General features: G+C 40.1%; 1 long non-coding RNA gene across 1 annotated transcript; it reads left to right on the forward strand.

The window, feature by feature from the left end:
* Window positions 1–10,307: 10,307 nt before the first annotated feature.
* On the forward strand, window positions 10,308–11,249 carry LOC309344057. The gene is made up of 2 exons (XR_014157587.1): window positions 10,308–10,419; window positions 10,953–11,249. It is a non-coding gene; the product is annotated as an uncharacterized lncRNA (long non-coding RNA).
* Window positions 11,250–12,210: the final 961 nt, after the last annotated feature.

A 12,210-nucleotide genomic window follows, 5' to 3' on the forward strand; every position in this document is an offset into this window, starting at 1 on the left:
CATTGAACTCCTGTCTTATGGTTGTCTGTCTACATTGCATTTGCATCTTTTCCTCTCCCAAGCTCAAGGAACTTTACAGTGACTAAAACTAGGAGCATGCTAGCAAAAGCTATTAAACCCATACAAAACACAGATACCTTGAATCACAGGCTTCTACTTGACTGGCCAAATGCTTGCCTCAGAATCCTTGTTGTAAGCAAGGCATTCCTTCTTGTTATGCTTTAATTTATGTGTTCAAGGTCACATAGCCTGATAAGGATTACAGGGTAAAGAGGTCTAGAAGGGAAGAAAAATTCTAGTTAGGCAAAACTTGAAATAGCATGAATCAAATATCAAGGGAAACAAAAGCATTCCTTTTCAAAGCTTTGGGCTATTCATTTCTTGTTGGAGGAAGGGGAAAGCATATTTACTGAACACTGAACAAGACAGAATTGTTTTACAAGTCTTAATTTGCTGCTGAAGATAAAAGTTGCTACTTGAAATATCCTTTCCACATGAATTGTGGGAATATGCACCCAGGGCTGTGCATTCCAGTCCTTAATTCCTAGTACATTGACAAGAGGTTGTTGTTGTTGTTGTTTCAAATGCTTCTTTTAAAAAAAAGTGTTGAAAAATTTCTTTCCACCCATATCAGAAATTAAAGATGAAATGACTAGGGCGTTTTTAATTTGATAAATATTCACACTCCATTCGCTGCTTTGAAAAATTATTATTATAATTTGTAGCAGTTTAATTTGATTGAATTCTTTTTTTATTACTTTGTTTCATTTCTCATCGCTTTTCATTTCATCTTTGCAAAACATGAAACAGAAGAAAACCAGCTCAGCTTGTGTACGTATTACCAGCTTAAAATGTAACGAGGTCCATACCTGTGGTTGTCTTCATCTGATTTAATTGCCCCACATCTAGAAATCCAGACAAAATGGAAGACTTTGCAAATGCATACACCTGGGACCTCATACAGTTTGAATAAGGAAACTGTGATCAAATTGGGCTGAAGGGTATGGGTAATGCCTGGAAACCACAGGAGAGGAGAGTGATCTTGTGTTCAAAGAAGATCTGGTTGGCCATTGTAAGAACAGATGCTGGACTAGGTGAACAGTTGGCATGATCCAGCAGGCTCTTATTATGTTCTTATGCATTCTAAAAAAGGAGTGGTTTTGGTCCTACCCTCTGGAGCAGGAGAAAACAAGCTTGCTCCATCTTCCATGTGACAGCCCTTCAGATATTTGAAGAGGGCTATCATATCTCCTCTCAGTCTCCTCATATCCAAGCTAAATTAAATTCAAGAGTACTGCCTCAAACAAACCTCCTTTTTAGCCTTGTATCCACATTTCATTGTTTTACCTGCTGCTTTACTAGGCTCCTGCTTTAAATAGTCCCTTGTGCCTGTCACCTTTCTAGATTCTAAACAACTCATCCCCTCCCACTTGCAGGAAGTTGAGCCAATCCATAACAAAGGAGAGGCCAGTCTTAGGGGAAGGTAAAGCTGGAGGAGGTACCAAAATGAGCTCTGTGGATTGGTGTTTATTGAGTGTATGGTCTGAAGTGAACTAGGATAGACACTTCAGTGTCTAACCAACCCCCCCAAGTTAGTTTCGGTACTAACTACAAAAACGGACATCTGTCAATTAAACTTTATTTTTAAATTTCCACTTGAATGTCATTTGTTCTAGATAAAAATCAGCAGAAGACAGCTTTCCTTTCACATGGCGTTACTGAGTGTTATAAGTCCTATAAAAGATAATTTAATATTTAATATCTAATTTAATTAACATTAATTTCATGAAAAAGAGAAAGCTGTAGGAGGACAACTTTTTATTTATTTATAACTTTGTTGCTTTCAAATGCAAATATCTTGTCCATATTAAGAAAAGTGAGCCTATTATAACAAGATATCCTGTTGAATTGATAAAGAATCATATATTTTGTTTCAGTAATTAAGAGAACTTTCTGGAACAAAATTAGTCAGGGCTGCAGAAAATGGCAAATAATTTATGCAGCAGCATGCAGTAGGAGGTTTGGATTAATGTTTACACTATTTCATTGATTTTTAAAATGTGTGGATATTCTATAACAAATAATGTTTACAAAAATATAAGAATTGGTACCCACCTCACCACCAAAACTTGGGATCATTCTGCCATAGCATGCTGCCCTTGGTCAGAATGTCGTTTTGAAAGTGCTATGTTGTTGTTGTTGTTGTTGTTTAGTCATTTAGTTGTGTCCGACTCCTCGTGAGCCCATGGACCAGAGCACGCCAGACACTCCTGTCTTCCACTGCCTCCTGCAGTTTGGTCAAACTCATGCTGGTAGCTTCAAGAACACTATCCAGCCATCTCGTCCTCTGTCGTCCCCTTCTCCTTGTGCCCTCCATCTTTCCCAACATCAGGGTCTTTTCCAGGGAGTCTTCTCTTCTCATAAGGTGGCCAAAGTATTGGAGCCTCAGCTTCAGGATCTGTCCTTCCAGTGAGCACTCAGGGCTGATTTCCTTAAGAATGGATGCGTTTGATCTTCTTGCAGTCCATGGAACTCTCAAGAGTCTCCTCCAGCACCATAATGCAAAGGCATCAATTCTTTGGTGATCAGCCTTCTTTATGGTCCAGATCTCACTTCCATACATCACTACTGGGAAAACCATAGCTTTAACTATACGGACCTTTTTGAAAGTGCTAGCTTCTGCCAACTATTTCCAGTGAATGAGGTTTCTACTCAAGCAATATTTTCCTTGATGGATAGAATACCAAGTGATGTGAACTTCGGCTTTGAAAGGTATGCTCACCACTGGCAACTTTAACTGGAAGCATTGAGAGAAATCAATGTGAAGTGCTACCCATTTTGCTATCTTGCATGCTCAATAGGACACCCGTCCTGGAGGCACGGTTTATTCATTCATTTATTTAAAAGCATTTATAAACTACTGAATATTTTTTTAAATCTCTTAAGCAGTATACAATATTTTTTAAAGGACATTAAGAGGGAAAATGCTACCTAAAGCCAATAAAACAGCAGGAAATTAAGAAAACAGAAATTAACAAAAGGAAAATAACAAAAAATAACAAAAAATAACAAAAATTCAGGGGATTCAAGCACATAAAACAGGCTCCAGTCTTAGAGGTCAGGGAAAGATGGGCAAACAAGTATGTCTTTGCACAACATCCATAGCAACCATTGGTTGCTGCTTCATGCGTGACAGAGGGAAGGACATTCCATAGTGCAGGAGCAAAAGCTGGAAATGCCTTTGTTGGGTCACTGACCTGTGATATTCTGTATTGTGCAGTGCCATGAGTAGAATTTCTCCAAATGAACTAACTGCTCTTCCAGGTGTTCCACTCAACAACCCAGTTGCAGCATTCTGGACCAACTGCAGCTTCTGGACCAACCCCAAGGGAAGTCTCTCCTATAGCGTGCTTTACAGTAACCAACCTTACTGTATGCTTGTGAAACATGGACCACTCATAAACGCCATCTCCAACTCCTCAAACGATTCCATCTACGGTGTTTCTGAAACTTTTTGCACATCACTTAGGAAGACAGGCAAACTAATACCAGTGTACAGGAAGAAGCAAAGATCATGAGTGTTGAAGCAATGATTCTTCAACATCAGCTTCACTGGACTGGTCACGTTGTGCAGATGCCTGATTATCGTCTTCCAAAGCAGCTACTCTATTCCGAACTTAAAAATGGAAATCGTAATGCTGGTGGTCAACAAAAGAGGCTTAAAGACTGTCTCAAGGCAAATCTAAAAAATGTAGTATAAACACCAACAATTGGGAAACACTTGCCTGCAAGCGTTCCAATTGGAGAACAGCCTTTACCAAAGGTGTCATGGGCTTTGAAGACACTCGAACTCAGGACGAAAGGGAGAAACGTGCTAGGAGGAAGGCACTCTTGGCAAATCCACACCATGATCAACTCCTGCCCAGAAACCAATATCTCCACTGTGGAAGGACGTGTGGATCCAGAATTGGCTTCCACAGTCACTGGCGAACTCATGGTTAAAACCGTGTTTATGGAAGACAATCTTACTCGGCTACGAGTGATTGCCAAGGATTGTCCAGTGTTATTGAGATGACCAAGCTCAACAGAAAGATCCATATCACTGATTGCAGAGTGGTCACCATCAATGAGATCTCTCATTGATACAGTGGGACTACTCCCCACCCAGGAGGCTATGTATCCTAGGGTTGGTCTTAGTCAGAGATTCTACTGTTGTTGCCACTGTGTCTCTTTCATTAGAACCAAACATGCTATGTTTAATTTCTGTGACTGGGTCTCCCTGAGTAAATTTATTCTCTTGGGTTGAGGTGGGGGTGGGGGGTGGGAGGCAGACAGGATAGAGAAACTTTCAATAAGTTTCCCAGGTTTTCAAGAAATAACCTAAAGACGAAACGCTTGACATCCCATTTAAAACAACAACAACACCAACACCAAGTCATCCTGACCTTCTTTTCCTTCAGTTTAAATTGGAATTTTCCACCTGTGATGTGAAACGTAAGAGATAAGCATTTTACATTTCATTTTCCTTTGTCTGGTAATGCATATTAGGTTTTTTAAAATATTTTTTTTAATGTGGATATAAATGCGGAGAGTTTTAAAAGGAAGATAATTTGCAAAATAAGTAAGCATGCAGTTATTTGGCTTGGATCTTTAGAGATCAGAACACTGTAATCCGAGGAGTATTATTTCCTGCTGTGGGTAAAGAATGGCAGTTTTTGCTTCTTTTCTATTCTAACATTTTTCTAATAATAAAGATCATTGTCTTTCAGACTTACCTATCATAACTCCTTTACTAAAGTTGCTAAAATGATTGGAAACGCAAGGAAGTTGAGACTGTTAAAAATCCAACACGTTCTTCTTTCTCAAAACAATTTTAATGGGCTGGTTTTTAACTTGGCACATAGCACATTAATCCAGTCTAACTCTTCTATCAAACTGTCTGAGTTTCCTTAACAAATTCCCCCCCAAAACTGTGTCAAAAGCATAAATCACTGGATTAAACTTGTTGGAAATGATGAAAGCTGAATTCATGTATATACATGTGGTGCTACAAATGGACCCTTTTATAATTTAACTTGAATGAAAGCAATAAATTTGAAACAGGTTTAACTGATGATATTGGTAATCCACAACAGATTTTTTGAATGTTGTTGAATGAACATTGGTTTTGTTGAGTAATCCCCTCGATTAAAGATGGAACAGATAATTCAAACAATCTGCTAAGCAACAAAATAATATGGTTTTAAAATGTTATTCTAAGTAAAAATTATACCATCCCTGGCACTTTTATTTATGAAGCAACTTAAAATGCAAAGAATGTTGACCGTTTTATTCTGGTGGTGGTTCTGATTTGAAGATCTTTGTCGCTGTGCATTCTCGTAATGCTCAAAGAAAATTGAGTCCCTTTATTGTTTACACCAGCACTATTTCCTGGCATATGTCTTGAAACATGGAAAGTTTGAAGACAAGTGTCAATTAATATAGACAAGGGGACTCTTCCTGGAGCTTCATGAACCAAATTTTCTATTTATGTGGCTTTCACATGTCAATGAAAACTGGTACTCCGGCTACAGAAAGTATTTTCTATCCATTAAGAGTCTGGATGGTATAGAATAGACCGCAGGAGAACAGCAGGAGAAAATTGCTGACTTAAACTGGAAATACCCAGATGTTGTACGCAAATGGACTGCAATATTACAGCCCATTTGTATGCAACATTTGTGATTTTCTAATAAAAAACCAACAACAACACACTCAAATCATGTCTCTTTTCATTATCTCCACCATTCTAAAGGATTTACTCCTATGAATAAATCTAGGAGAATTATATCCTTTGCTTGGGTATAAAGCAGGGAACTTTATGGGATTTCTGTTTCAATGAAACGTCGTAGCTGTTGGGTACTCAAACACACTTGCCAGTTGACTTCTTCTTTTTTATATATTTATATTTGGCTCGCATATCATGACAACTAATTAAATATCAACATAACTTCACTGTTTCATGGCTCCTTCCGTGGGAAGACAGGAGATGTACTAGGGATACTGTTAAGTACAGCTCCCATTGGACAAACCTCAGTTTGCAGCCAGCCAAACAAATGTAATAGCCGCATCTGTTTCTTTACCCACTTTCCCCCTTTAGGTCTACCTTCCACTGGCATGTGGCCCCGGGAAGGTTAAGGAAACAGCTATCTGAACTTTTTGAAGACATCTAAACTAGTGGTCATCACTAGATCTTGTGTCAATGGCTATATCTTATCTGAGGCTGCCCTGAGTGGCTCCTCTAGTATGCCCCAAGTGGTGTGTATGTGTTAAACAACACCAGCCCTAGAGATGCCATTATTTTCTTTATTTCCCATTCCCTTGATTGTAAATAAATTGTTTATATGAAGGAGTTCAAGAGCCAGTGTGGTGTAGTGGTTAAGAGTGGTAGTCTCGTAATGTGGTGAACCGGGTTCGCATCTCCGCTCCTCCACATGCAGCTGCTGGGTGACCTTGGGCTAGTCACACTTCTTTGAAGTCTCTCAGCCCCACTCACCTCATAGAGTGTTTGTTGTGGGGGAGGAAGGGAAAGGAGAATGTTAGCCGCTTTGAGACTCCTTCGGGTAGTGATAAAGCGGGATATCAAATCCAAACTCCTCTTCTTCTTCTCCTACCTGTGCTCTTGGGTGTTGGATGTAGGTGATGAACTGCAGCATCACAAGGTATTCCAATAACCAGCTCCTACATCAAGCAACAGGGTGGAAGAAGTGAGGGCACGGGGGTGCTCTTGTCTTCCTCTTTTGATTTCCATAATGGTTTGCTTTTTTATTTAAAAATCCCACAAGCAAGAGGAAGAAAGGGGCAAGGAAAAATTGAGGCATATTCCTGTGTCCATATTTCTGAATCTGTTGGCGGGGGGATTGCATGTTGGAGGGGAAGTCAGCATAGTGCTAAGGAGGTCATTCTGTCTCACATGCTGTTCTGAGGTTTTCCTGACCCCCAAGAGGATTTGTGGGGAGTGCGCTAGTGGGAGTCCCTATGCTGGCTTGCACTAGTAGAATGGGTTCATTTAATCCAGCCATGGGAAACTTTTGAATCCTTCAGATGCAAGTCATTCCGCAGTCTTCCCCTGGCATGCCTCCCTTTTTGGACCTTTTGAGATTAGCGGAATCCAACACTGGATCTTCCTCACGGCTCCATCTCTGACATTGCAGAAGAGGACCAACTGATCCTATGGCCCCAGAGACACCTTCATAATGACAATGCTATTGCAGCTTTGCAGCACAATCCTAACCATGTCTACTCTTTTAAGTTATTTTAAACTGCTTTTAATTTTGTGTTTTTATTGTGAAGGAGGGGGGACAGTGCTGTAGCTACAGGTGAGGGGCAGCTGGGTTTTTTTTGCCCCTGGTGAAACTTCTGGAGAGGTGCCACTGAGGTGCCCAGTCTGTGTATTTGTTTACACAAATGCACATGGGGGAGTGCCAAACTGGGTCTTTGACCTGGGTGAAATAAAACCTAGTTTTGCCCTGGGGGTGGGTGAGTAATAAATTGTAACATTAATAAGAATATGTAGAAGTATGCACTGTTGAATTCAATATCACTTTCACCCAACAAGTGAGGCTAGGATATCAGCCTTCCTGTCACCCTTTTTCCTAAGCTGAAACCCCAACCACTTCAACCTATCCTCATAGAAAAGACGCTTGTGAACTCTTTCTAGGTCTATGATATGCTTTTTGAGAGGGAGCGATCAGAAAAAACACACTGAATGTTAGCATTTTGTAGTTTTAATAATGACATTATCAGAAATGCCACTTCAATCCCAATGCTTTTCATTGTAATCTTTTTTTAAAAAAAAACACACAACTGCTGTAAATCACCGATCTTCCATTTTTACAGAGCTCTCCTGTGTGACATTGGGCTCACCCTTTCCTTTACTGTCCAACCCATGCTATTTTAATTGTTAAATTTTTGACTGACTGATGAAGGTATTCAGTGGACACAGAATTGGGTGAGGTCACTGAGTGGAAGACCATGTGCGATAGAATAAGATTTCATATGAAGATGTTCCACGTTTTCTTCTTTCTTTTTCTGCCCCTCTTGCAATCTTTAGTGCTGCATATTTTCATTCCGGAAACATACTTAGCATTAGCTGTTTTCTTCGTAACAATTCTAGTAACATTTTCTAATTACCAAATGGTACTTACCATTCTTCCCCCATACTGTTTTCAGAACAGAGGGAGCTGCTGCAGTTCTGCAGAGGCCATGAACCTGCCTGATGAAGCACAGATGAATATAAAGTACTCTACTGAGCTTAACAGCCTTTATTAATGTGCAGCTCCAATAGGCATTTTTAAAATTCATTGAAAGGTTAAAGGACGCACTTTCAACTGTTGTTTTGCATTTTGTTTGGTGAGATTAGTTTTGTACATTTCCACAAAGCAAGTCTGAAGAGATATCAGCAAATTACTTTTCCATTAATTACATCTGCAGCATACAATGGATTTTTTCCAAAAAGAAAAAGAAAAAAATGGGGTGGGCATCAAGATTTAAACTAGGCTTGACCAACCTAACGAGACAGAATGACAAATAACTCTGCACACACATTAAAAGCACTTGAAGTTGACCAAACACATGTGAAGGAAGATGCAAGGCCCATAATAATACAAGCAGGGTTTTTGTTTGTTTTTCCTTACTCCTAAGGTAAGGTAGCATTATTAAAGTATCAAACTATCACCATCACACAAACACAAAATCAATCAACTTGTGTCGATGAAATTGAATGCAAGGTACAGAACCTCTTGACAATCTACTTTGGGCATAAATGTAACAGCTAAGAATATGTTGACTATATGAACATCACTTTCCACTGCAGAAGACAGAATATCACAGCTGCACATCTTAATATCAGGTTTCCCTAACACAGGAATGTAAAGTTATTTTCACACACCAAGTGGAGTTGGAGCACTGATCAATCAGTCTTTTCCAGATGTACCAATGTACGTCAGATGATGCGATGCTCACAATGCAGCAAATAAGTTAGCAAGGGAGAGATCCTTGCATTGCTAGTGTAGCTATTCTAGGATAGGTTTGCACCAATCCTGTATATGGAGAGGAAGGGAAGCACGGACTGGAGATGGATCTCCAGGGTTTCAGGCAGCAGTCCTTCCCAGTCTTATCTGGAAATGCCTGGCATTGAAGCTGGAACTTTTTGCATACAGAGCATGTGCTCTGCCACTAAGCTATGGCCCTCCCGCTTGAGGATCCTAGAAGTGGTAGCCTGGGACATAGTTCAGAAGGCTTCTGCTTGTCAGTCTCAGCTCCAGCACCAGATCCAGGACGCTGGTCCAGTTCTTCAACCAGCCTCTGATTCCATGCCCTGATCCCTGCTGGACTCTGGGATTATGGCAAGTGGTGACCTATAAAACAGGAATTGGTATTACGGACTTGAGCCTGGTTCTTTGGTTGCCATTCTTCAGCTTTTGAAAACAGATACAATAGCAATGCTTCTTTGGTATGTAGCCTCTGGAAATCACTTTCTACTTGGTTGGGGCATGCCATGTCACAGCAATAAACTGTACAAGAGCCAAGCTTTGGCTTGACGGGATTGTATTGTCACTTTACATTGCCAGGACCAACTGCCTTAATTGATTGATTGATTGATTGATTGATTGATTGATTGATGACTGTGAAATGAAGCTCCCCAACCCCATGATAATAGGGTGGGCTGGAGATGGCTAAAAGATAGCTCCTTTCATGGTAATATATGAACTGGGCATTTGATTTTGCCTCCGTTCTGTGCACGTTGCTTGTCCGCCTATGTAATTTCCGTATGCACACACATATATTCCTAATAACAACTCCTATTCCTTTTGGACAAAAGAAAGCTAGAATTGTGAACCTGCAATACAGATACATTGAACACCTTTTATTACCTACAGTAGCATCTCCTTTATCTGAGCCTCAATGAGCCAGATTGCTCTGCTATCGAAATTTACTTTGTCTTTCTGGTAGCCTGGCATTATCATAATCCTGTGCAAACAGCATTCTTGATTATCTGAATTTCTGATTAACTCAGGGCCTTGAGCATGTTCCCAGACCATTTTGGCAAATATAATATAAACATACAAATGCTACACATAATTGAACTCTGCAGGCTTGAAGTAGTCTAATATGAGAGCCAAGCATAGGAACATTCTAGAATGTAGTGGTGCAGATCCTCTTGAAGGAAGCGTTTGATACTTGCCTGGGTTTAAACAGTAAATACTTAAAAGTCAGACTTGAACTAATAGGGTAAGCCCTGAAGGTAGGTTAATAATTAACAACTTTTGTGAGGTCCTTGTAAGTGCTCTTGAGATAAGAGTACCATGTGTTTCACCCTAGAGTTGCAATGTGCACCTACTAGACTGTTGCTCCTGAGATAAGGAAGGATATAATTTTGTAAGTACCAAGAAGCTGGGGATTTTCCCAGTAGCTCTGCACACAGAGAGTGCAATTGAATCTATGTCCTTCCGTAATCACAGTGGCAGACTAATTTAGATGGGCAGCAAAATATTTAAACAATTGCATTCTTTGTTACGGCTATATATAGAGAGGTGGGGGGAAGGAGGGAGAGGGAGAGAGCCTAGACAGGGTAGGAAAGGTACTTTCTCTACCTTGAATTTTTAAGCTGCCTTATGACATGTTCTCCTTTAATTATGTGAGCCTACTGAAGATCTTTAACGGAAGGCGGAGTTTCTACTGTACTCTTTCAACCAGGAACTGAGGTTTTGCTTTGTAAAATTAGTGCAGGATCATTGTAGAAGTATCATGTCCCATTACAGAAATTGCTTCAGGTAATTTATAGCCCCAAAAGGGGAAAGAGGGGATTTTTGATTGTTACTTTCCTTCTTGCATACACTGAGGATATTTATTATTGGTCTAGTGGTACTTTTCTGGTTTCTGAAGCACAGGTATTTTCTTTTCTCTCTTAGTCAGTGGATCTTACTATGAAAAAGTTGAAATACTAGGGTGGCCAGATGTCTTGCTTTACATGAGACAGTCCTCTGTTTGAGAGCATCCTCACTATTTGAAGATCTGTGCAGTCCAAATCTGGTTTACAGACAAAGAACCCTAAGAAAAGACAGCAAGGGCCTTGAAGTTACCATACTGAGCAGATACACATGTCACTTGGGTCCCTGCCTTCCCCACTAATGTGAGATGTATTGTGTGTCTACCCTATTGAAATAATAGTAATAAGGGCAACTCTATAAATGAGCATATGACATTTTTATGTAAGTCTGTGTCTCCTTTGTCCTTTTTTGGGATGTGTGTGTGATGCAGCTACCCTATAGATGTTTCTTTGGAAAGCAAGGTGGCACGTTTTCTTTTCAAAATATTCCAACCTCTTTTTACTTAAGGAAGAAGAAGCAGAACTGCTTTGGGAAAACCTCCTAGCTCACAATAATAAGTTCTTTGAAGTGGTCAAAAAGACATCAATGTTTCGGATGGTACTTTCGGTTGGCTTTTCAGGAGGAACAAGGAGCTGCTATGAAAAGGGGGTTCCTGAAAATGTCCCAGTACATACCTGAAAAATGGGATTTCGGTCCCTTGGTCACCTATAAGATGCCGCTCTATATTCTTGGCTGTGCGTGCCTATGTCTGAGTGGGCATGTGTTTAAGCTAAGATGGTAATTACAGCTTTGGTCTCTTTGAAAGGCAATTGATACAATGCAAGGGTACATTTACACAGCTGCTTCTCCCCTTGGGGAATTTTTCTGTTGCCTGATAGTGGAAGTTTATGTAAAACCTATTTTTGTTAATGGTTCTAAGATGTGATTTGCCCACCACTCATCAGGCAAGGATCAAAAATCAGGTGTGCTGTGTTTATGGTGGCTGGACAAACAAACACATATTGAACTTATTCACAATAGTGGGTTCCATATAGCTCTCTGGTTTCTGTTGCAACCTCACTGCCCCAGCAACATTGCTGGTGTGCTTGCTAACCATGACTTCAGAGAAACCAATGTCATGGACAACTTTACATATAAGGGCTGGCATGTAAAGGACAAGAAGTGCAGGAGCCAAGACCACTCAAGGTATAACTAAAGAAGAGCTTGATCCACTAACCACTTCTGCCAATCCATGAGACTGAATCCTTTCTATCTGCATAGAAACATATCAAGCACTTAGTGCATTTCTTGAAGATGCTACCCCAAGGGGTCACCAACCTTTCTGGGCAAATTTGCAAAA

The sequence above is a fragment of the Podarcis erhardii genome (genome assembly GCF_964252035.2).
Source record: "Podarcis erhardii genome assembly, chromosome: 6".
NCBI lineage: Eukaryota > Metazoa > Chordata > Lepidosauria > Squamata > Lacertidae > Podarcis > Podarcis erhardii.